Here is a 25,224-nt window from a genome sequence, read left to right as displayed (position 1 = left end):
CAAAATTTCCGCTACCGGTCCAAATCTCCAAAAATTCGACTTTCGCCATTTCAAGCCTAAATAAGCTACAGACCTCCAAAACACAATTCAGACACGCTTCCAAGTCCAAAATCACCCAACGGAGCTAACGAAACTGACAAAACTCCATTCTGGACTCGTCTTCACACAGTTCCGACGACGGTCAAAATCCTAAGACTTAAGCTCTCGTTTTAGGGACTAAGTGTTCCAAAACACTGCAAAAACCAAAACGAAACCTCCCGGCAAGTCACAATAGTAGAAATAATTATGGAAGAAGTAGTTAAATAGGGGATCAGTACTATAACTCTCAAAACGACCGGTCGGGTCGTTACAAGTATAAATTACTACATAGCAGCAAATTGAAGGTATTTCTTTCCCATCTCTTTAAATCTTTACTTAGGGAAATCAATTTTCAAAATTTTCCCCAAAATTTTGGTCAACACACCCGATCTTTTCTGACCGGATCCGACACAGATCCCACACTCTTACCCGTGTCAGTGTCGTGTCGAAATGGGTATGGCACCCAAATTTCCTTGTCCGAGCAACTTAACTGTGAAGTATGATTGGGTTTCAAAGAAGGTAACATCAACGGACAAAGGGTACCGCTGGAGGTCAGGAGAATAGCATCGATACCCCTTTCGTGTTTTTTAGTAACCCAGAAATACGCACTTAAGAGCACGAGGAGCTGACTTATTTGTTCCCGAAGTAAGGTTATGGACAAAACAAGTGCTTCCAAAGATACGAGGTAGAAGAGAGAACAAAGGTAAGTGGGGAATCATGACAAACAATGGAACTTGGTTCTGGATAGCTAAAGATGGCATATGATTAATAAGATAGCAAGATGTAAGAATTGCATCCCCCTAAAAACGCAACAGAGCATGAGATTGTATGAGTAGGGTACGAACAGTTTCAATAAGATACCTATTCTTTCTTTCAGCTAACCCATTTTGTTGAGATGTGTACGTACAAGATGTTTGATGAATAATCCCATGAGATTTCATAAATTGCTGAAATGGGAAAGACAAATACTCTCGGGCACTATCACTATGAAATGTGCGAATAAAAACCTCAAATTGATCTTGAATTTAAGTGTGAAAAGTATGGAAAATAGAAAATAACTCAAATCAATTTTTTATCAAAAACATCTAAGTGCACCTGGAATAATTATCAATGAAACTAACAAAGTAGCGGAATCCCAAGGTGGAACTAACCCGACTAGGACCCTATAACGACCCAACTTGTCATTTTAAGAATTTATGCCTCGTTCAGTGACTTACGATCTCGAGAAGTTTCATAATATGTATTATGACCCGCAGACATAGTCGAGTTTGATTTTTGAAAGATTCAAAATTAAATTGGAAGAACAATTCTTATTTAGAAGCTTAAATGGAATGAGTTGACCAGAGAGTTGACTTTTGAGCAAACGGCCTCGAAATGGAACTTTGATGATGTAAATAGCTTCGTATGTTGATTTCGGACTTAGGCGTGTGTCCGAATTTGGATTTGGAAGTCCGTAGGACAATTCGACGCATTTTGGCAAAAGTTGGAAAATAGAAGATTTTGGAAAGTTCGACCGAAGGTGAAATTTTTGATAACGAGGTCGGATTTCGATTCCGAAAATTAGAATAGCTCCATTACGTCATTTATGACTTGTGTGCAAAAATTTGAAGTCATTCCGGATTGATTTGATACGTTTCGGTACAAAATATAGAAGTTGGAAGATTTAAAAACTCATAACTCGATTCGATGCACGATTCGCAATTTCGGCGTTGTCTGACATGGTTTGAAGCCTCGACTAAGTTCGTATTGTATTTTGGGATATGTTGGTATATTTGGTTGAGGTTCCGAGGGCCTCGGGTGGATTTTGGAAGGTTAACGGATCAATTCGTACTTGAAGAAAAGCTGCTGGAATTTCTGGGCAGCAGCATGAACAGTGATCGCAGAAGCGTGAACAATGCTCGTAGTGAACTAATTCTATTGCTCTAGGGTTAACCTCAATATCATAATTTGACTACTTTTTACTTTACCCAACCCTCAAACCTCTGGATATCAACCAACAACACCTCAATCTCAAACTAGTTGGAATCGACTATATCAAAATTGAGCCTCATTTAATACAGAGGGACTCAAGGCAATTTGACTAATTCTATTGCTCTAGGGTTAACCTAGCACAAAATCTCCTCCTTTTATTCAGATCCAAAATTTTCAAATCTTCTGGTCATAAAAAGATAATCTTGAAATGTAAGTGTAAATTAAGAAATGGGGGCGAAAAAAGTGTTACGAGATCAGTGTGGTGGTGGGTGGTCCGATTTCGTCCTTTTCTCCGAGCGGGGAATCAGTAAGTCAGATACAATTTAAATGGCCTCCAACAAAGAGTAATACTATTTGGCTTAGTTCACTTTTAGTTATCCATTGTGCACTTTACATGTCGCTTAAAAATATGCCCCTAAAAAAATAAAAAATAGAGTAACTAATATTAGTACCCTCGTGATGCGCAGATAATTAAGAAGAATGGTCTACACAGTAAAATTTAATTTCTTACTGTTAATACTATCTTTACAACCAAACATTAAAAATATTTTGAGACTCCAATAAAACTTTTATTCCATCTCCTAATAAATGCTCCATACTATACAATTTGCTTGATATGAATGTTCCACGAAAAATAATGATGCTATATAATTTGCTTGCACTGTATTTTTCAAAAGTTGTCCTCTTAATTTTTATATTGTTTGGTCCAACCATAAAGTTTTTCATAACATGCAAACCCATTTCATGTATTTTATTTTGAAAGTACGCATAACAGATCTTCCAATAGTTGCATGAATTCGATCTCCCTAAAAATATAAATTTGAAAAGAAATTTAAGTTAGTAAGGCATATAACTTGAAGAAAATACATCACAACTTGAAAGACATGAAAAAATAATAGCACGTAAAAGAGTATGCACCTTTTCATCTTGAATAATTAATTCAATTGAGTTAGGATTTTCTGGTTTATCGCAGTCTGAAACGGCCATAATCTAACAATACGAACCTTTAAATTCCAACTCATTTTGGACATTGATATTTCGCTGATATAGTTATAGTTTGGAGTCATACTTTGCGGCAACTTCAAATTGAATAAATCACAATTTGTTTGTGCGGAAGCTATACCCCAAGCAATGTAGAGAAGCCAAACCTAAGCCAATTTATTGAAACAAAGATTTCTAAGGGAAGACTATAAAAGGAGTCGGTATCGTAGGTATCTGAAAATCTAATTTTTAAAAAAGGTATGTGCAAATGTCAAAATATGTATTTTGATTGTTTCCTTGTCAAAAAGGATACTTACGGTTATCTATATTGTACACAAATAAGGTTAGATACAGCAAAGCTTGTACCACTTTTTATTATTTATTTTTCAAATAAAGAATTATTATTTCAACTTAAAATCAATGTAAAAGATACAAAACGAAAATATAATTGATTCTTTCTCAGAAAAGGACACCTACCATCACTAAATTATACGCAAAAGTTTAATTAAAAATACCTACAGTAATATATATTGTACCCAAATAAGGTCAGATACAAAGCTTGTACTAAATAAAAATTTATTATTTCAAATTAAAATCAATGTGTAAGATACAAAACGAAAATTTAATTGATTCTTTCTCAAAAAAGGATACATGAAAAGAGTAAAAAATTAGATGTTTACACATACCATAACTGAATTATACACAAATTTAATTAAAAATACATATAGTAATGTATATTGTACACAAATAAGGTCAGATACAAAGCTTGCACTAAATAAAGAATTATTATTTCAACTTAAAATTAATATGTAAGATACAAAACAAAAATTTAATTTATTCTTTCTCAAAAGAGGATACCTACCATAACTAAATTATACACAAAAGTTTAATTAAAGATACATGCAGTAATATATATTGTACCCAAATAAGGTCAGATGCAAAGATTGATCAATTAAAGAATACTTCATCAATCTTTAATTGTTTCCATAACATATGTCCTTACCATAATTATACAAAATATTATTATACTAGCTTGCCACTTGACTTAACCACAATGTAAACTTTATTCCTTTAATATATATAGAGAGAGATTAATTATGACATTTCATATCATATTTGTCAAACTAAATATTTTGTTAATATGTACCTAAATTAAAAAGATAATATCACCTAAATTTTAATTGGAAATGTATCAGGAAGGAAAATCAGTCCAAATCCAATCCTTTCGTTTTTAACTTTGACAAAAATTAAAGAAAGGATATTCCTTAAATAAAAATATTTAACTATATAAAAATTTCTTGAACTATTTACAGATTTAGTATTCTTCTAATCAGCATAATGTTCCTAAATATACCATATTTCATATTATCTTTATCCTAATCTTGTCAATCTAAATTAGATTTTGTCCTAAAATCTATTTTGATATTGTCTTAAAAGTGCCAAGTGGCATTTTCTCAATAAGCCACTTGGGTTAACCTCGTGCTTCACTATCCTCCTTTTAATATAATATAGATAAATAAAGTGTATAATTTACCATGATACTCATATTAATTGATGCATATTTTGAATGGATTTAAAAAATTAATTTAAAATGAGTAATTAATATTGTGGTTATAACACGATATAAGAAATTATTTCTCTTGATATGCTAAAAGTGACAAGTAAAAGTGATAAGTAAAAGTGAACGGAGGGAGTAGAAGTTTATGATTAATTTGCCACGACCCAATTTCACCTATAGGCCGTGATGGCGCCCAACACTACAGCTAGGCAAGCCAACCAGTAATTTAAACTCATATTCTATTCTTTAAAATTAATCGAGTAATTAAATTCTTCTTACTTCCAAGAATTAAAACAATATAAAAAGATCTGGTAAATTAAAATAACCAAAAAAATAATTAAATCAAAACATTCTACTAGTGTGTGTGCCAAGACCTGGTGTCACAATTGTATGAGCATCTAGTAGATTATACAAAAGTTATAAATACTATCTGAAATGAAATAGACAGAATAAAAATTTCCAGAAGAGGCACTAATTGCTGCAGAACGGCTCAGAAAGCAGCTCACCACTAAGCCTCTGGGTAATGCGGGTGCGCGCCGATAGGTCCAACGATAGCACCTGTCTCAGGTCCTGCACAAAAAGTGCAGCAAGTATAGCATGAGTACGTAAACAACGTGTACTCAGTAAGTATCAAGCCTAATCTCGAAGAGGTAGAGACGAGAGGCCAACTTTGATACTCACTAAGGGTCAATAATAATAATTGAAATAAAATATAGAATTATTTAAATCAACATGATTCATAGGGCTAACAATAATCTTATTTAACCAACAGAAATAATTAAATTCCTTCAAATGCAACAATTTCCAATCTATTAATTAAATTCACAAGTTGCAATTAAAATATCAAGGTATCGTGTAATTATTATTATTATTAGGCACGATTTCTGCCGAAGTCGTACAACCCGATCCAGAGTGTCGTGTACACTGCCGAGTAACGTGCGACGCGATCCATAGATGCGTATATACTGCCGACGCGGTCGGCCCGCTCCACAAGAAAGGAAGACATTTTCTTATGTACCTCCAGAATGAGAGTATATTTATTATAAGATTAATTCGAGAGGATGAGTAGTTTTTTTAATAATTAATTAATTTAAACAGAAAATTAAGCATATATGAGATTTCCATCTTTTACTAATTTTCCCTAAAATTTCATAATATAGTTCAAATAATTTAATTAAATAAAGAATACAATTTACGCACATAATTCATGCTTTAAGTCATAAACTACCCGGGCTTTAGCATAAATAGTAGCTACGTACGGACTCTCGTCACCTCGTGCGTAGGTAGCTGTAACGATCCGACTTATCGTTTTAAAAATTAACGGCCCGTTCAGTGACTTAAGGTCTCGAGAAAGTTCGTAATATGTATTATGACCCGCGGGTGTGGTCGAGTTTAATTTTCGGAAGATTTAGAATTAAATTGAAAGAACAATTCCTATTTAGAAGCTTAATGGAAAGAGTTGACTGGAGAGTTGACTTTTGAGCAAACGACCCCGGGATAAAAAATTTATGATGTCAATAGCTTCGTATGGTGATTTCGTACTTGGGCGTATGTTCGGATTTCGATTTGGAAGTCCGTAGGACAATTCGACATATTTTGGCGAAAGTTGGAAAATGGAAGATTTTTTAAAAGTCCACCGAAGGTTTATTTTTTATAATGAGGTCGGATTTTGATTCCAAAAATTTGAATAAATCCATTTCATCATTTATGACCTGTGTGCAAAATTTGAAGTCATTCCGGATTGATTTGGTACGTTTAGGTAAAAAATATAGAAGTTGGAAGAGTTGAAAACTCATAATTCGATTCGATGCGCGATTCATTATTTTGACATTGTTTGACATGGTTTGAAGCCTCGATTAAGTTCGTATTGTATTTTGACACGTGTTGATATATTTGGTTGAGGTTCCGAGGGCTTCTGGTGGATTTCGGAAGGTTAACGGATCAATTCGGACATGAAGAAAAGCTGCAGGAATTTCTGGGCAGCAACATGAATAGTGATCGCAAAAGCGTGAACAATGCCCGCAAAAGTGTGAACAGTATCCGCAGAAGTGTGAACAATGCTCGCAGATGCGGAACTGGGCAGAAACATAAGGACCAAAAATCAGTCACTTTGCCATTTCGTTTTGGAATTTTTGAAGCTCGGTTCTTGGGCGATTTTGAGTATTTCTTCACGATTTCAATTCAAGTAAGTGTTCTATATCCTAAAGTGATTATATTTTAAGAATCCATGGTTATATTCATCGTTTAATTCGTATTTAAATGGAGGAAATCAAGATTTTTGCAAAATCTTCCAAAAACGAAAATTTAAGATTTGGAGGTCGAGTTGTTATCTGAATTTGATAAAATTGGTATGTTTGAACTCGTATCGGAATGGATTTTTGGATTTCAGGAAAATTATGTCGGGTTCCGAGAGGCGGCCCCGCGTTGACGTTTGTTGACTTTTTGGAATAAATTTTTAAGTCGACGTATTATTATCCGAAATTATTTCCGATGAATTTTAATGAGGTTATACATATAATTTGGATAGATTTAAGCGGTCCGGAGGTCAATTCAAGCACGAAGATGATTTTGGAATATTTGCATAACTTCAAAAAGATAAGTATCTTGCCTAACTTTGAGTAGGGGAATTACCCCTTAGGCATCGAGTCTTATGTGCCATTTGTGAAATGTAAAAAGCCGTGTACGCGAGGTGACGAGTACGTACTCGGGCTTATATGTAAAACATTTACTGAGTTAAAATCTTGGGCATATTGTGTAGTAAATTGAATAATTGTTGGCATTTATTTAATCATCTATTTGTCATACCTCAATTCGCATTTATTGAATTTGTTTTTATATGATAATTTGATGTGAATGTTACCTGTATATTTATGTGAATTCCGTGAGTTTGATGGTTTGATATTTCTTGAAATTTAATTTCATTATGGATTTTTCTTCTGCAAATAATTAATTAAATGAGCTTAAGAAGAGGTGTTTATATAATTATTCAGAATTTGGATTAATAAAGGCGTTGCCTTATGCTGAGTAATTTCTATCTATGTTGATTGTTTTTGAGGTCTTATACACATTGTGTGGAGCTTTCGGCTATTTGTTGTGAAATTAATTGATTTGTTATATCTTTGGAATTGGTTGTGGCCATTGGGCAAATTGTGTTATGAATTGATTTTTGTTATGTTGTCATGATAATATTCTGTGTAAATTGTTGAGTTATTATTTTGATGATATAAGGGTGGAATTCCATTGTTGATATTATGTGGGTATAATGGTGGTATTTCACTGTTGTTATGTGTGTTGGGATATTGTCTGGGCAGAGCGATAAGGGTGTCTATAAGAGAGATAAGGGTGACTATAGGAGCGATAAGGGTGGCTATTGATATTGTCAGGGTGGAGGAATAAGGGAGGCTATTATAGGAGTGATAAAGGTGGCTATATGAGAGATAAGGGTGGCTATTGTGATGACCCAAAATGTCATCTTTAAATTTAATAATTAATTCTATGTTCTAAGACCTTGAAAAGCACTATTTATCATTCCTCGACTTGCGGGCGCAATCCGTAAAATTTTCTGGAAAGTTTTTATGTGAAAAATGGATAAAAATGTGAATTAGAGCTTTAAAACTCAACTGAGTTGACTTTGGTCAACATTTTGAGAAAACGGACTCAGATCAGTGTTTTGACCGTTCTGGTAGGTCCGTATCATGATTTGGGACTTGGACGTATGCCCGGAATCAAATTCCAAGGTCCCTAGCCCGAGATATGGAATTCTGATAAAAAATTAAAAGTTTAAGTTCAAATAGTCACCGGATGTCGAATTATGTGCAAACGACCCTGTAATAGAATTTTGATGATTCCAACAGCTCCGTATGGTGATTTTGGACATAGGATCTTTTTCGGAATTTTATTTGGAAGTCCGTAGTTAAATTAGGCTTGAAATGGCTAAAAACAAGAATTTAAGTTTGGAAGTTTGGCCGGAGAGTTGACTTTTTGATACCGTAGTCGGAATCCAGTTCCGAAAATTTTCATAGCTCTGTTATGTCATTTATGACTTGTGTGCAAAATTTGAGGTCAATCGGAGTTGATTTGATAGGTTTCGACATCGAATGTATAAGTTGGAAATTTTAAGTTTCATTAAGCTTGAATTGGAGCATAATTCGTGGCTTTAGCGTCGTTTTATGTGAGTTGAGGTTTCAAATAAGTTAGTATGATGTTTTAGGACTTGTTGGTATATTTGGTTGAGGTCCCGAGGGCCTCGGGTGAGTTTCGGATGGTTAACGGATCAAAAGTTGGACTTAAAACAGCTCATGCAATTTTTCCTTTCTGCTTGAAATTCTGGGCCAAGATCGAGCCCAAGATCGAGCCCAAAATCGAGCCCAAGATCGAGACCCAAGATTGAAGCCACGATCGAGGCCGAGGATCGAGGCCATGATCGAAGCAACGATCGAGGTCAAGGATCAATGCCATGATCGAGGCCGAGGATCGAGGCCATGATCGAGGCTGAAGATCGAGGCCGAGGATCGAGGCCATGATCGAGGCCATGATCGAGGGATGCCGAGGCAGAATTATAAAATAGGGCATTCATTCCATTCGCCATTTTTAACAAATTGGAGCTTGAGCAGAGGCGATTTTTGATAGATTTTCAAGGAAAAGACATTGGGGTAAGTGATTCTAACTTGGATTTGGTCTATAAACATAAATATATCATTATTCTCATCATTTAATTAGTGTTTCGAGATTGAAATTTGGGGAAATTTTAAAAATCTCATAGAAACGATTTGTGAGATTTTGGTATCGATTCGGAGTCGGATTTAAGTGAAACTGGTATGGTTGGACTCGTAATGGAATGGGTTATCGGATTTCATAACTTTCGCCGGATTCCGAGATATGGGCCTTACAGATGAATTTTTAATTAATTTCAGGATTTTATTGAAAATGTAGTATTTTCTCATAGAATTGATTCCTATAAATTTTAGTGCTTTTATCGAATTATTTTTTGTTAGATTCGAGCCAATCGAAGTTGGATAATCGAGGAAAAGGCCTACTAGTGGATTAAATTGGAGCAAGACGAAGTAAGTCTCTTGTCTAATCTTGTGAGGGAAAAATTACCTCATAGGTGATTAAAATTAAATAATTGTTGCTAATTGTGGGGACTACGTACGCACGAGGTGACGAGAGTCCGTGCGTAGCTACTATTAATGCTAAAGTCCGGGTAGTTTAGAACTCAAAGCATGAATTACTTGTGTAAATTGTATTCTTTATTTAATTAATATTATTTGATATATATATATATATATATATTCTGAATTGTTAGATAAAAATATTAAAGGATTGTTAGATAAAAATATAAAAGGATGAAAATCTCATATACTTGATTTTCTGTTTAAATTAATTAATTGTAAAGAGAAATTGTTCCTCCTCCTGAATTTATCTTATAATGAATATACTCTCAATCCGGAGGTACATAAGAAAATGTACTCCTTTCTTGTGGAGTGGGCCGAACGCCTCGGCAGGATAGATTCATCTATGGATCGTGCCGCACGTCCCTCGACAGTGTATACGAAACTATGGATCGGGCCGTACGACCTCGACAGAAATCATGCTTAATAATAATAATAATTACACGGTACTTGGACAGTTTATTGCAACTTGTAAAGCTATTTGATAAATTGAAAATTTCTTGAAATTGAATTGCAGCTTGTAAAGCTATTTGATAAATTGGAATTTTTATTGAAATTGAAGGATTTAATTAATAGATTGGAAATTGTTGCATTTGAAGGATTTTTATTATTTCTGCTAATTGAATAAAATTATTTTTAACCCTGTGAATCATGCTGATTTGAATAATTATAATTTATTCCATTTATTATTGTTGACCCTTAGTGAGTGTCACAGTTGGTCATCTCGTCTCTACCACTTCGAGATTAGGCTTGATACTTACTGGATACACGTTGTTTACGTACTCATACTACACTTATTGCACTTTTTGTGTAGGATCTGAGACAGATACTAGTGGAGGACCTATCATAGCACATCCTCGTTATCCAGGGGCGTAGTGGTGAGCTGCCTTTCTGAGTCGTCCTGCAGCTACTAGTGCCTCTTCTTGTATTTTTAATTCTGTCTATTTTCATTTCAGACAGTATTTGTATTTTTGTATAATCTACTAGATGCTCATACACTTGTGACACCAAGTCTTGGCACATACATTGGTAGAATTTGGTGTCTTATTATTTTTCTTGAATTTAAATTTTATCGATATATGCTTAATTTATTAGTTGGGTTGCCTAGATATAGTGTTGGGTGCCATCATGACCTATAGGTGGAATTGGGTCGTGACAACATGGTATCAGAGTACTACGTTCACGTAGGTCTCACAAGTTATGAGCAGACCTAATAGAGTCTTGCGGATCGATACGGAGATGTTTGTACTTATCTTCGAGAGGCTTTAGGGTGTTAGGAAACTACCTTTCTTCATATTCCATCATGCAATTAATGTAGTACTAAATATTCTTCTTTTTTATTCTCTCATAGATGGTAAGAACACGCTTTAATGATATTCCGGACTAGGGAAGAGCTACTCCCCCGGTTGCTAGAGGCCGAGGCAGAGGCCGAGGGAGGGCTCCCGCCCGTGGTAGAGGGCGAGGACGTCCCAGGACTGTTCCAGTTATGCCGCCAGTGGGTTCGGCAGAGAATCCCATTATTGAGGAGTAGGGTGAGGTGCCTGTGGCAGAGCCAGCTCCGATGGATTTCACATCTGCACCGGGATTTCAGGATGTCATGGGTCGTATGTTGCGGTTCATGGATAATATGACTCAGGCCGGTTTATTTCCAGTAGACCCAACCACATCTTAGGCGGGCGGGGGAGCACAGACCCCTACTGCGTAGGCTCATAGACAGGCAACTATTGTATATCAGTCCTAGGGTGCACTACCCGTGGGTAGAGCCTAGCTAGTGGCAGCAGCTACACCTGAGCCCAGGCCAGCTGTAGCCGCCGATCCTAAAAAACTATTAGACATATGGACTAGACTACATCCTCCTATCTTTGGGGGTGAGCGACATGAGGATCCCCAGGATTTCATTGATCAGTGCAAGGATAGACTGTACAACATGAGGATATTGGAGTCTCATGGGATAGACTTTGCTACTTTTCAGCTAGAGGAAAAAGCCTGTAGATGGTGGCAGTCTTATGTTCTTGGCAGACCAGCAGATTCTCCTCCCATAACTCGGGATAAGTTCACCCGTATCTTTCTGGACAGGTATATTCCACCCTCCCAGAGGGAAGAGTTGAGGTTTCAGTTTGAGCAGCTCCAGCAGGGTCAGATGTCAGTGACCGATTATGAGGTGAGGTTTTCTGATTTATCTCGCCATGCACTTATGATACTCCCTACTGAGGCGGAGAGAGTGTGGAGGTTTGTTGCAGATTTACATACTGGCATTGAAGCCACTATGGCTCGAAAGGTTAAAATGGGTACTTCTTATGAGCTAGTCGTGGAGATAGCCCGCAGGATTGAGGGTGTACGTCAGCAGAGCCGAGAGCAGGTTACGAGAAATAAGCGGTTTAGGTATTCTGGAGAGTTCAGAGGTGCTCTGTCTAGGGGCAGAGGTCAGTTCGTGAGAGGGCAGTCCAGCAGGCCCCCATATCCAGCACCACCGCCTCCTTGAGGTGCTCCAATGTGACCCTATCTCAGTGCTATACCAGAGAGTTCTTATCGCCCACCAGCTATTCAGGGTTCTTCTAGTGGGTATTCAAATCACCAGGGCCAGACTTCTAGTCGGCAGTTTATCGCACCGAAAAGTTGTTACGAGTGCGGGGATCCAATCACATGCGAAGATTCTGCCCCAGACTGGGGGGTAGACCAGTGCAGCAGGGTCAGCAGCCTATATTTCCGCACCAATTACTCCACCAGTAGTTCGACCATTAAGAGGTGGAGGACATGTGGGTAGGGGGCATCCTAGAGGTGGAGGTCAGCCAGGTGGAGGCCAGCCAGTTGGCACTCCAGCTCGGTTCTATGCTTTTTTGGCCAGACCAGATGCAGAGGCCTTAGATGCCGTGATTACAGGTATTATTTCTGTTTGCGGCAAAGATGCCTCAGTATTATTTTATCCAGGATCTACGTATTCATATGTGTCATCTCTATATGTTCCATTCCTGGGTGTTTCTCATGAGTCCTTGAGTACTCATTTTTATGTGTCCACTCCTATGGGCAATTCTGTTGTTGTGAACCGGATCTACCGGTCCTGTATTATTACATTATGTGGTTATAAAACTAGAGCAGATCTACTATTGCTTGAGATGACCGATTTTGAAATTATTCTGGGCATGGACTGGTTATCTCCATATCATGCAAAGCAAATGTGGTTACAGACGCCTTGAGCAGAAAGGCGGAGAGTATGGATAGTTTGGCTTTCATTTCAGCAAAAGAGAGGCCATTAGATTTGGATATCCAGTCCATGGCCAATAGACTTATGCGACTAGATATTTCATAGCTCAGCCGAGTTATTGCATGTGTTGTAGCTCAGTCTTCACTATTTGAGCAGATCAAGGCTCGCCAGTATGATAATCCACACTTAATGGTTCTTCGAGAAATGGTACTATGGGGTGGTGCCAAGGAAGTTACTATTGGAGCGAATGGTGTTCTGCGACTCCAGGATCATCTATGTGTTCCTAATCTGGATGGACTGAGGGAAAGGATCCTAGATGAGGCACTCAGTTCTCGATATTCTATTCATCCAGGTGCTACGAAGAAGTATCGTGATTTGAGGCAATATTATTGGTGGAGGCGAATGAAAAGGACATAGTTGAGTATGTAGCTAAGTGTCTAGCCAGCAAGTTAAATATGAGCACCAGAGGCCAGATGGCCTACTTCAGCAGATGACTATACCAGAGTGGAAATGGGAACGCATCACTATGGACTTTGTAGTTGGGTTGCCGCGGACCTTGAGGAAGTTTGATGCAGTTTGGGTCATTGTTGACAGGCTGACCAAGTCGGCATATTTTATTCTTGTTGTGACTACGTATACTTCAGAGAGGTTGGCTCAGATATATATCCAGGAGATAGTTCGGTTGCACGGTGTGCCAATTTCTATCATATCAGATAGAGGCCCTCACTTTACTTCACATTTCTGGAGAGTAGTACAGAGTGAGTTGGGGACCCGTGTAGAGCTCAGCACAGCCTTTTATCTGCAGACCGACGGGCAGTCAGAGCGGACAATTCAGATTTTGGAGGATATGCTCAAGGCATGTGTGATTGACTTTGGAGGTCAGTGGGATCATTTTTTGCCTTTGGCCGAGTTCGCTTATAATAACAGTTACCAATCTAGCATCAAGATGGCTCCATTTGAGGCTTTATATGGTCGGCGCTGTCGTTAGCCCATCGGGTGGTTTGAGCCCGGTGAGGCTAAGTTATATGGTACTGATTTGGTGAAAGATGCCTTGGAAAAGGTAAAGTTGATTCAGGGGTGACTTCGTACAGCACAGTCCAGACAGAAGAGTTGCGCGGATCAGAAAGTGCGTGATTTATCATTTATGGTGGGTGAAAAAGTTCTTTTGGAAGTTTCGCCAATGAAGGGAATCATGAGATTCGGGAAGAAAGGCAAGTTGAGCCCAAGTTTTATAGGCCCATTTAAGGTGTTGATACGAGTTGGGGAGGTTGATTATGAGCTTGCATTTCCTTCTAGCCTATCGGGAGTTCATCCGATTTTCCATGTATCTATGCTCCGGAAGTATCATGCCGAACTATCACATGTGTTAGACTTCAGCACAGTTCAGCTAGATAATAGCTTGGGTTATGAAGAGAAGCAAGTTGCCATTGTTGATAAACAGGTTCGACAGTTGAGGTCCAAGAGGATTTCTGCAGTAAAAGTCCAGTGGAGGGGACAACCAATCGAGGAAGCGACTTGGGAGGCCGAGGAAAACATGCGGAGTAGATATCCACACTTATTCAGCACTTCAGGTATAATTCTAAACTCGTTCGAGGACGAACGTTTGTTTTAGAGGTGGAGAATGTGATGACCCAAAATGTCATCTTTAAATTTAATAATTAATTCTGTGCAAACGACCCTGGACTAGAATTTTGATGATTCCTACAGCTCTGTATGGTGATTTTGGACTTAGGAGCGTGTTCGGAATTTTATTTGGAAGTCCGTAGTTAAATTAGGCTTGAAATGGCTAAAAATAAGAATTTAAGTTTGGAAGTTTGACCGGAGAGTTGACTTTTTGATACCGGAGTCGGAATCCAGTTTCAAAAATTTTCATAGCTCCGTTATGTCATTTATGACTTGTGTGCAAAATTTGAGGTCAATCGGAGTTGATTTGATAGGTTTCAACATTGAATGTAGAAGTTGGAAATTTTAAGTTTCATTAAACTTGAATTGGAGCATAATTCGTGGTTTTAGCATCGTTTTATGTGCTTTGAGGTTTCAAATAAGTTCGTATGATGTTTTAGGACTTGCTGGTATATTTGGTTGAGGTCCCAAGGGCCTCGTGTGAGTTTCGGATGGTTAACGGATCAAAAGTTGGACTTAAAACAGCTGCTGCAATTTTTCCTTTCTGCTAGAAATTCTAGGCCAAGATCGAACCCAAGATCGAGCCCAAAATCGAGCCCAAGATCGAGGCCCAAGATCGAGACCCAAGATCGAAGCCACGATCGAGGCCGAGGATCGAGGCCATGATCGAAGGCACAATCGAGGCCGAGGATCGAGGCCACGATCGAGGCTGAGGATCGAGGCCGAGAATCAAGGCCATGATCGAGGCCGAGGCTCGAGGCCATGATCGAGGGCTACCTGGGCAGAATTATAAAAGTGGGCATTCGTCCCATTCGCCATTTTTAACAAATTGGAGCTTGAGCAGAGGCAATTTTTGATAGATTTTCAAAGAAAAGACATTGGGGTAAGTAATTCTAACTTGGATTTGGTTTATAAACACAAATATATCATTATTCTCATCATTTAATTAGTGTTTCGAGATAGAAATTTGAGAAATTTTTAAAAATCTCATAGAAACGATTTTTGAGATTTTGGTATCGACTCGGAGTCGGATTTGAGTGAAATTGGTATAGAATTGATTCCTATAAATTTTAGTGATTGTATCGAATTATTTTTGGTTAGATTCAAGCCAATCGAAGTTGGATAATCGAGGAAAAGGCCTACTAGTGGATTAAATTGGAGCAATAGGAGGTAAGTCTCTTGTCTAATCTTGTGAGGGGGAAATTACCTCAAAGGTGATTAAAATTAAATAATTGTTGCTAATTGTGGGGGCTACGTACGCACGAGGTGACGAGAGTCCGTGCATAGCTACTATTAATGCTAAAGTCCGGGTAGTTTAGGACTCAAAGCATGAATTACTTGTGTAAATTGTATTCTTTGTTTAATTAATATTATATGATATATATATATTGTGAATTGTTAGATAAAAATATTAAAGGATGAAAATCTCATATACTTGATTTTCTGTTTAAATTAATTAATTGTTAAGCGAAATTGTTCCTCATCCTGAATTTATCTTGTAATGAATATACTCTCATTCCGGAGGTACATAAGAAAATATCCTCCTTTCTTGTGGAGCGGGCCGAACGCCTCGGCATGATAGATGTATTTATGGATCGTGTCGCACGTCCCTCGGCAGTGTACACGAAACTCTGGTTCATGTCGTACGACCTCGGCAGAAATCGTACTTAATAATAATAATAATTACATGGTACTTGGACAGTTTATTGCAACTTGTAAAGCTATTTGATAAATTAGAAATTTATTGAAATTGAATTGCAGCTTGTAAAGCAATTTGATAAATTGGAATTTTTATTGAAATTGAAGGATTTAATTAATAGATTGGAAATTGTTGCATTTGAAGGATTTTTATTATTTCTGCTAATTGAATAAAATTATTTTTAACCATGTGAATCATGCTGATTTGAATAATTATAATTTATTCCATTTATTATTGTTGACCCTTAGTGAGTGTCAAAGTCGGTCATATCGTCTCTACCACTTCGAGATTAGGCTTGATACTTACTGGGTACACGTTGTTTACGTACTCATGCTACACTTGCTGCACTTTTTGTGCATGATCTGAGACAGATACTAGTGGAGGACCTATCAAAGCACATCCTCATTATCCAGGGGCGTAGTGGTGTGCTGCCTTTCTGAGCCGTCCTGCACCTACGAGTGCCTCTTCTTGTATTTTTAATTCTGTCTATTTTCATTTCAGACAATATTTGGATTTTTGTATAATCTACTAGATGCTCATACACTTGTGACACCAGGTCTTGGCACACACATTGCTAAAATTTGGTGTCTTATTATTTTTCTTGGATTTAAATTTTATCGATATATGTTTAATTTATTAGTTGGCTTGCCTAGCTATAGTGTTGGGCGCCATCATGACCTATAGGTGAAATTGGGTCGCGACAGCTATTGTCAGGGATGATATGTGATGATGTGGAGTGGTTGCATTGGTGATTTTTATGTGATGTTGTGATTTTTCTTGTGTTTATATTTATACCTTGTGTAATTTGTCTTGTTGTTGGTAAATTGATAATAGTCTAATTTATGTTGAAATTGGGAGCCTGGGGCTATTGTCAAGCGGATTATGAAAAGAAATGTGGGCACGAGGTATCGTGAGTAAATGATGATGATATTGACAAGTGAATTGTCCATGCAGTTGAGATATGAAACGTGGGGACGAAGTGCCGGAGAAAATATAATGATTTTATTATTGGCACGTGAAATGTCAGTGTAGATGTGATATGAAAAGTGGGCACGAGGTGCCGGGGAAATATGATGATTTAATTATGGGCACGAAGTGCCGGAAAAATATGAAAGTTGGGCTGAGACCCGTATTTATGAAAAAAATAAAAAAGGGATGAGACCCATATTTTTATGATTATGAAATGGGGTGTCACATGGTGACTTTTTATTGAAAGAATTATATTCGAAAGATATTTATTTGAAGAAATTATATTTGGAAGAAATTTATTGAAAGAATTATATTTGAAAAATACCTATTTGAGAAAATTATGTTTGAAAGAGATTTATGGAAAGAATTATATTTGAAAGATATTTATTTGAGGAAATTATATTTGAAAGAGAGTTATTTGTAAGAATTACATGTGAAAGATATTTATTTGAAGGACTTGATTTAATTGGGTGTACTTGTATTTATTATTTATTGAACGATATTAATGGTGTTCTTGTTGCCCTGCTGTACATATCACTGGTTGATTTGTGTTTCCCTTATTATTATTTATTTTCTATTATTTTTGCATACTATATTACACAGTTTATTAGACTAGTGAGTGTCTTAACTGTACCTTGTCTCTACTCCACTGAGGTTAGTCTTGATACTTACTGGATACCGACCGTGGTGTACTCATACTACACTTCTGCATATTTTTGTGCAGAGCCAGGTATTGAATATATCGGAATCAGATAGAGTTAGAGTGGGATCGCAAGGATTCAAGGTAGAGCTGCTTGGTCGTCGCAGTTCCTTGGAGTCTTTCCATTTTATTGTACTATTAATGATTAATCAAACAGTATTGAGTATTCGATCCTTGAGATCATTTCATGTATTCAGTTAGAGTTCGTGACTTAGTATTACTAGACTTGAGAGGTTATTTGTAATTATTTGTGCTGTTAGTTTTGATTTAAAAGAATGGCTTGAAATGTAATTGAAATCGGCTTACCTAGTCTTAGAGACTAGGTGCCATCACGACGCCTGAGGTGGGATTTTGGGTCGTGATAGTAGCCCCCACACTTAGCAACAATTATTAATTTAATCACCTATGGGGTAATTTTTCCCTCAATAGATTAGACAAAAGACTTACCTCAACTTGCTCGGATTTAATCCAATAGTAGGCCTTTTTCTTGGTTATCCAACTCTGAATGGCTCGAATCTAGCCAAAATAATTCGATACAATCACTAAAAATTACAGGAATCAACTTCATAAGAAAATATTATATTTTTCAATAAAAATCCGAAATTAACTCAAAAATCGTCTGTGGGGCCCAGGTCTCGGAATCCGGCGAAAGTTACGAAATATGAACGCCCACTCAACTATGAGTCTACCCATATCAAAATTATTAAATTCCGATAACAATCCGACCCTCAAATTCTCAAATTTATCCAAGAGGTTTTTCAAACTTTTCCAGCTTAATTCACCAATTAAACGATAAAAACAGTGATGGATTCGGGTAATTTAACCAATATTGAGTCAAGAATACTTACCCCGTTGTTTTCTCTGAAAATCTCCCAAAACTCGCCTCAATCCGAGCTCCAAATCGATAAAATGGAAAATGGGATGATGTCCCATTTTCAAAACTTAAACATTCTACCAAGTGATTTCTTCTACGCGATCGAAAGTCCCATGCGATCGCGAAGCACTGACTCTGCAGCACGTGGCACAGCTCCTCCCTCTGTTCCTCTTCGCGAATGCGGCCTTAGCCACGTGTTCGCATAGCATAGCTCGCCCCAACCTACGCGGTCGCAGACTTACCCACGCGATCGCATAGAACAAATTTCCAACTGCCCAATTAAGCCTACACGATCGCAACTCAATTCACACGATCGCGTAGAACAAAGTCATCTCTGCCCAAATTATCCTACGCGATCTCAGAAGAACTTACACGATCGCGTATAAGGAAGTCATAAGAAAAATACTAGCAGCTATCAGAAATCTCCCAAAGGTCAAAAATGATCCGTTAGCCGTACGAAACTCACCCAAGCCCCTCGGGACCTCAACCAAATATACCAACAAGTCCTAAAATATCATACGAACTTAGTCGAAACCTCAAATCACATAAAACAACGCTAAAATCACAAATCATACTCCAATTCAAGCTTTATGAAACTTAGAATTACCAACTTCTACATTCGGTGTCGAAACCTATCAAATCAAGTCCGATTGACCTCAAATTTTGCACACAAGTCATAAATGACATAACGGAGCTATGAAAATTTTTGGAACTGGATTCCGACCCCGATATAAAAAAGTCAACTCCCCGGTCAAACTTCCAAACTTAAATTCCTATTTTAGCCATTTCAAGCCTAATTTAACTACGGACTTCCAAATAAAATTCGGAACACGCTCCTAAGTCCAAAATCTCCATATAGAGCTATTGGAACCGTCAAATCCTGATTCCGGGGTCGTTTTCTCAAAATGTTGACCGAAGTCAAACTTAGCATTTTAAGGCCAACTTAAGGAACCAAGTGTTCTGATTTCAACCCGAACACTTTCAAATCATGAACCAACCATCCCCGCAAGTCATAAATTAATAAAAGCACATACGGGGAGTTTTATTTATGGGAACGGGGTTCTAAAAGTCAAAATGACCGGTTGGGTCATTACATTCTCTACCTCTTAAACAAACGTTCGTCCTCGAACGGGTTTAGAATTGTACCTGGAGTGCTGAATAAGTGTGGATATCTACTCCGCATACTTTCCTAGGCCTCCCAAGTCGCTTCCTCGACTGGTTGGCCCCTCCATTGGGCGTTTCCTCTAGAAATCCTCTTGGACCTCAACTGGTGAACCTGTTTATCAACAATGGCAAATGGTTCTTCTTCATATCCCAAATTATTATCTAGTTGAACTGTGCTGAAGTCTAACACATGTGATAGGTCGGCATGATACTTCCGGTGCATAGATACATGGAAAACTGGATGAACTCCTGATAGACTGGGAGGAAAAGCAAGCTCGTAAGCAACCTCCCCAACTTCGTCTCAACACCTCAAATGGGCCTATAAAACTTGGGCTCAACTTTGCCTTTTTCCCAAATCTCATGATTCCATTCATTGGCGAAACTTTCAAGAGAACTTTTTCACATACCATAAAAGATAAGTCACGTGCTTTCTGATCCACGTAACTCTTTTGTCTGGAATGTACCGTACGAAGTCGCTCCTGAATCAACTTTACCTTTTCCAAGGCATCTTTCACAAACCATCCAGTTGGCGAACGACATCGCCGACCATATAAAGCCTCAAATGGAGCCATCTCGATGCTGGATTGGTGTCACGATCCAAAATCTCACCCGTCGTGATGACGCCTATCTCAATACTAAGCAAGCCGACAATCTCAATAAACTCTCATATCTTTTAAGATTGAAAATTTAATATTTAAATACAATACAAAATCCCACAAATACTGATACAACACTCCCCAAAACCTGGTGTCACTAAGTACATGAGCATTTATTATGAATACAAATGTGGAAAATACAGTCTATAGTAGTGTGAGACCAAATGCAGTAAATAAGGAGATAAGGAAGGAGAGGCAAGGTCTAAGAAACATGGCAGCTACCTCTAAATCTCCGAAAAATCAACTGTGCGAAATAAATCAACACCCGCTATGTCCGGCAACACCTGGATCTGCACACGAAGTGCAGGTGTAGTATGAGTACAACCAACTCAGCAAGTAACAATAATAAATAAAGAACTGAAGATAGTGACGAGCTACACAATTATAGTTTACCTTCAGTAATTCCAACAAAGAATAGACATGCTTTCAAATTAAGCAGTTTAAGTCAAATCAATTCTATACAGTTCAAATTCATGTATTTCGGATATAAAATCTTCCAGAAAATTTCACAACAATAACAAATGAAAAGCAAGTATAGTCTCTCAGGGCAACAGATACTCAACTCGTCACAACAGCTCAACTACTCGGTTCTCAGCCCTCAATACTCACACTCAATGGGTACCCGCGCTCAGTGGGGTGTACAGACTCTAGAGGGGCTCCTACAGCCCAAGTGCCATAATCCGCACGAACAACTCACGTGCTGCACGGATAACTCACGTGCTATAATATCCTGCACAGATAACTCACGTGCCATAATATCATTACCTCACCAACAGGCCCTCGGCCTTACTCAGTCCTTAACTTCTCTAATCTCTCGGGCTCTTGGAAATCACAATGATCAGCCCAAACAAAGATAACATAGTGAATTAACAAATATCAAGAAAGACTGAGGTATGATGCACAAGTAAAATCATGAATGAGTACAAGAACACAATTAGCAGATAATTCAACAAGTATGCGACCTCTGCGGGTCCCAACAGTACTATCACATAGCCTAAGCATGATTTACAGTCAAATTTCTTTAACATAAAGAGAGCATATAGCTAATATCAAGTTATTCAACTTTACAGTTTCCACGGGACGAACCCAGTCACAATCCCCTCGGTGCACGCCCACACGCCCATCACCTAGCATGTGCGTCACCTCCAAAATAGTCACGTGACACAAAATCCGGGGTTTCATACCCTCAGGACCAGATTTTAAATTGTTACTTACCTCAGAGTATGAAATTCTTTACTCTGCTATGCCCTTCCCTTGCAAATCGGCCTCTGAATGCCTCGAATCTAGTCACAATTAATTCATTTCAGTCAAAAAATTCATTGGAATTAATTCCATAGTAAATCCTAATTTTCCATAAATCTTTGAAATTTAGCTCAAAAATTGCATGTGGCCCCCACGTCTCATAACCCTATAAAAGTTACAAAATCTGACAACTCATTTAATTACGAGTTCAACCATACTAATTTCACTCAAATCCGACTCTGAATCGGTGTTCAAACCCCAAAAATTCATTTTCTACAATTTCCCCCAAATTTCCATCTCAAAATACTGATTACATGATGAAAACAATGATATATTCATGTATGTTAACCAAATCTGAGTTAGAATCACTTACCCCGATGAATTTCTTGAAACACCCACGAAGCATCGTCTAAAACCGAGCTCCCAAGGTCCAAAAATAAAATAATAACCTAAGCCTCGGTTATATAGTACATTCTCTAAACTCACCATGTGCAGTCCGCACAATTCCAAGTGCAGCCGCACATCCCAGCTCCTGCGGTCGCACAAAAATGGTGTGGCCGCACCTTTTGGTGACTGCACTATCATGACAAAATATATAAGCTTCCAAAATCGGACCGGCGAATCTGCAGAACTCCTTGGAGTGCGACCGCGGACATAATTGTGCGGTCCGCACTCCTCGTCCACATTTTTCTGTTGCGGTCCGCACTCTCATGTGCGGTCCGCACCTCTCCTTCACTTCGGCACCCCAAAATGAGCGGTCTGCACCCCCAAAAGTGCCAGAACAATATTAGAGTGTCGAAATGCACTGGCTCGCTCAAAACTCACCCTGAAACTCATCCAGAACCTCCCGGACACAAACCATATATGAATTTCAATCATAAAACATGCTACGTACCTGCTCGCGTACTCAAAACACTGAAAAGAGGTCGTCTTGACCCGATATTGACCATGGCCAAACTCCCAAATTTCTTAACTTTACTAATCTCTCAACTAATGATCCAAAAATACACCCCAACCCCTCGGGACCTCAACCAAATATACCAACATGTCCCAAAACACCATATAAACTTAGTCGAGCCCTCAAATCACATCAAACAATGCTAAAACCGCGAATCATATCCTAATTCAAGCCTATTAAATTTTGAAATTTCAAGTTTTCATAAACGACGCCGGAACCTATCAAATCACGTTCGATTAACCTCAAATTTTGCACACCAGTCATAAATAACATAACGGAGGTATTCACCCCGATATCAAAAAGTCAACTCACCGGTCAAACTTCCAAACTTAACTTTCTATTTTAGCCATTTTAGGCCTAATTTAGCTACGGGCTTCCAAATAATTTTCCGAACACACTCCTAAATCCAAAATCACCATACGGAGCTATTGACATCATCAAAATTCAAATCCGAGGTCATTTACACATAAGTCCACATCCGGTCAACTATTTCAACTTAAGCTTCCAACATGAAATTTATTCTTCCAAGCTAATTCCGAAATACCTTAAAACCAAAACCGACAATTCACACAAGTCATAATACCTCGTAGGAAGTTGTTCAAGACTTCAAATAGTTGAAAGGAGCGTAAATGCTCAAAACAACTGGCCGAGTCGTTACAATCTCTTCCACTTAAACATATGTTCATCCTCGAACGTGCCAAGAGTTGTTCCTAAGCCTTTAAATCACTATTACTCCTTACCATGCACATACCTGGGGGTGATCCCACGTCACCCTATACCATATAGGCTTGACAACACCACATAATTGAAAATCATTAATTTAGCCTTAGCCCATTAACCTTGGAGTCCAATTTCCAACATCCAAAAATTTCTTTTCAAGGCCCGAATCTCACATCTACACACTGTTTGAGTCTTAATAAGCTGTATTATGCCTTAGACATAAGCCCATATATAATCACTTAATATACTACACAACTCGCATGCTCGCAGCACCATTTCCGATCACAATAACTACTCCAAACTAACCCGGTAATAGTATTAAACCTCATTTCAAACAAAACCTCATTCAAGAACCTTCGTACACTGCTGATAATGAAAGAAGCACGTGGAAATCTCATGACCCCTTATCAGATCAACAAGTCATGGAGCTCTCTCGCCCCAACTATAACCATAATCACTTTCTAAGCCAACTTTCAATATTATCCTCCTGAATATACCGTAATCAAACCTGATAGTACCCATTCTACGTCCAATGACCTTATATTATTAAACACAATTATCCCACTGACACGCCACATCAATATAACTCAAGCCACAACTGCGCAATCCGTGTACCCAAATATGGGAGATGTCTCACGGAAGAGAACCATATTGCAAGTTCAACAAGCACCACTACAACCACAATGTTACAACCAACTCCTCAAATTTCGTGAAGAGGATAATCGTAGGTGCATATGCACAATTGTAGAGGAAGGAAATTAATAAATTAGATAAATTATCATAGAAATAGAATTTCCACACACGGCACGGCTAACTCACGTGCCAATAATATGAATCGCCCGACATGGTCACAGGCCTCCAGTCCCAGCATATCATACAGGAGCAATTAAATAAGTACACTTGTATATGATAATGAAATAAGATTCTCATGCTCTTGGACTGGTATAAATAGCATGCCATAGTGTAAGCATGTGCAAAGTCTGCTACCACACTTCAAATTGGCAATTTTTAACGCAGAATTAGTAACTACCCCATTTTTATTTAGGGAATCATCTTCTTTGTAACCTCAAGTATAGCCCAGATAGTTTTCAACAAAGGTATGAATACAAGAAACGTTATAACTTTATGCTTAACAGTCAACTCTAGGCATATTATAGCCTAAGCATTCTTCCGAGTATGAATACTTGCCCTGATGCCCACACATTGGATCAAACCTCACATATATGCACACTTATAGCGCATAGCTATCACAAATAATTAACGCAACTAGTGCCTCCACTGAGTTAAAATAAAATACTTACCTCAAATAGGCCACAACCCAAAATAAAATACTTCTGAGAACTCCCAGTCTCCAAATTCATCAAACACATGAATCACCGTAATTGATCCCAACTCCAACACTAGAATGACTAACAAATCTTCCATTCACGATCTTCCCATAAGGAATACTTTTATAATTCTTCTGTCTCACATAGCAATAATTTAAATCTCGGCAGTCTATTAACCAGGTGAGTACTGCAATACCAATGAACATCCGTAAGTCAAAATACAATGCGCCTTTTGAAATGCGCACCTTTCTCAGGGATTACCAAGCAGTTATAACATTCATCTAATTATCTGAAATTGACCATTATGTCCAAAATTCATGATCTTCCTTT

The sequence above is a fragment of the Nicotiana tabacum genome, chromosome 20 (genome assembly GCF_000715075.1).
Source record: "Nicotiana tabacum cultivar K326 chromosome 20, ASM71507v2, whole genome shotgun sequence".
NCBI classification, from domain to species: domain Eukaryota; kingdom Viridiplantae; phylum Streptophyta; class Magnoliopsida; order Solanales; family Solanaceae; genus Nicotiana; species Nicotiana tabacum.
Note: the sequence above shows the minus strand (reverse complement) of the source record.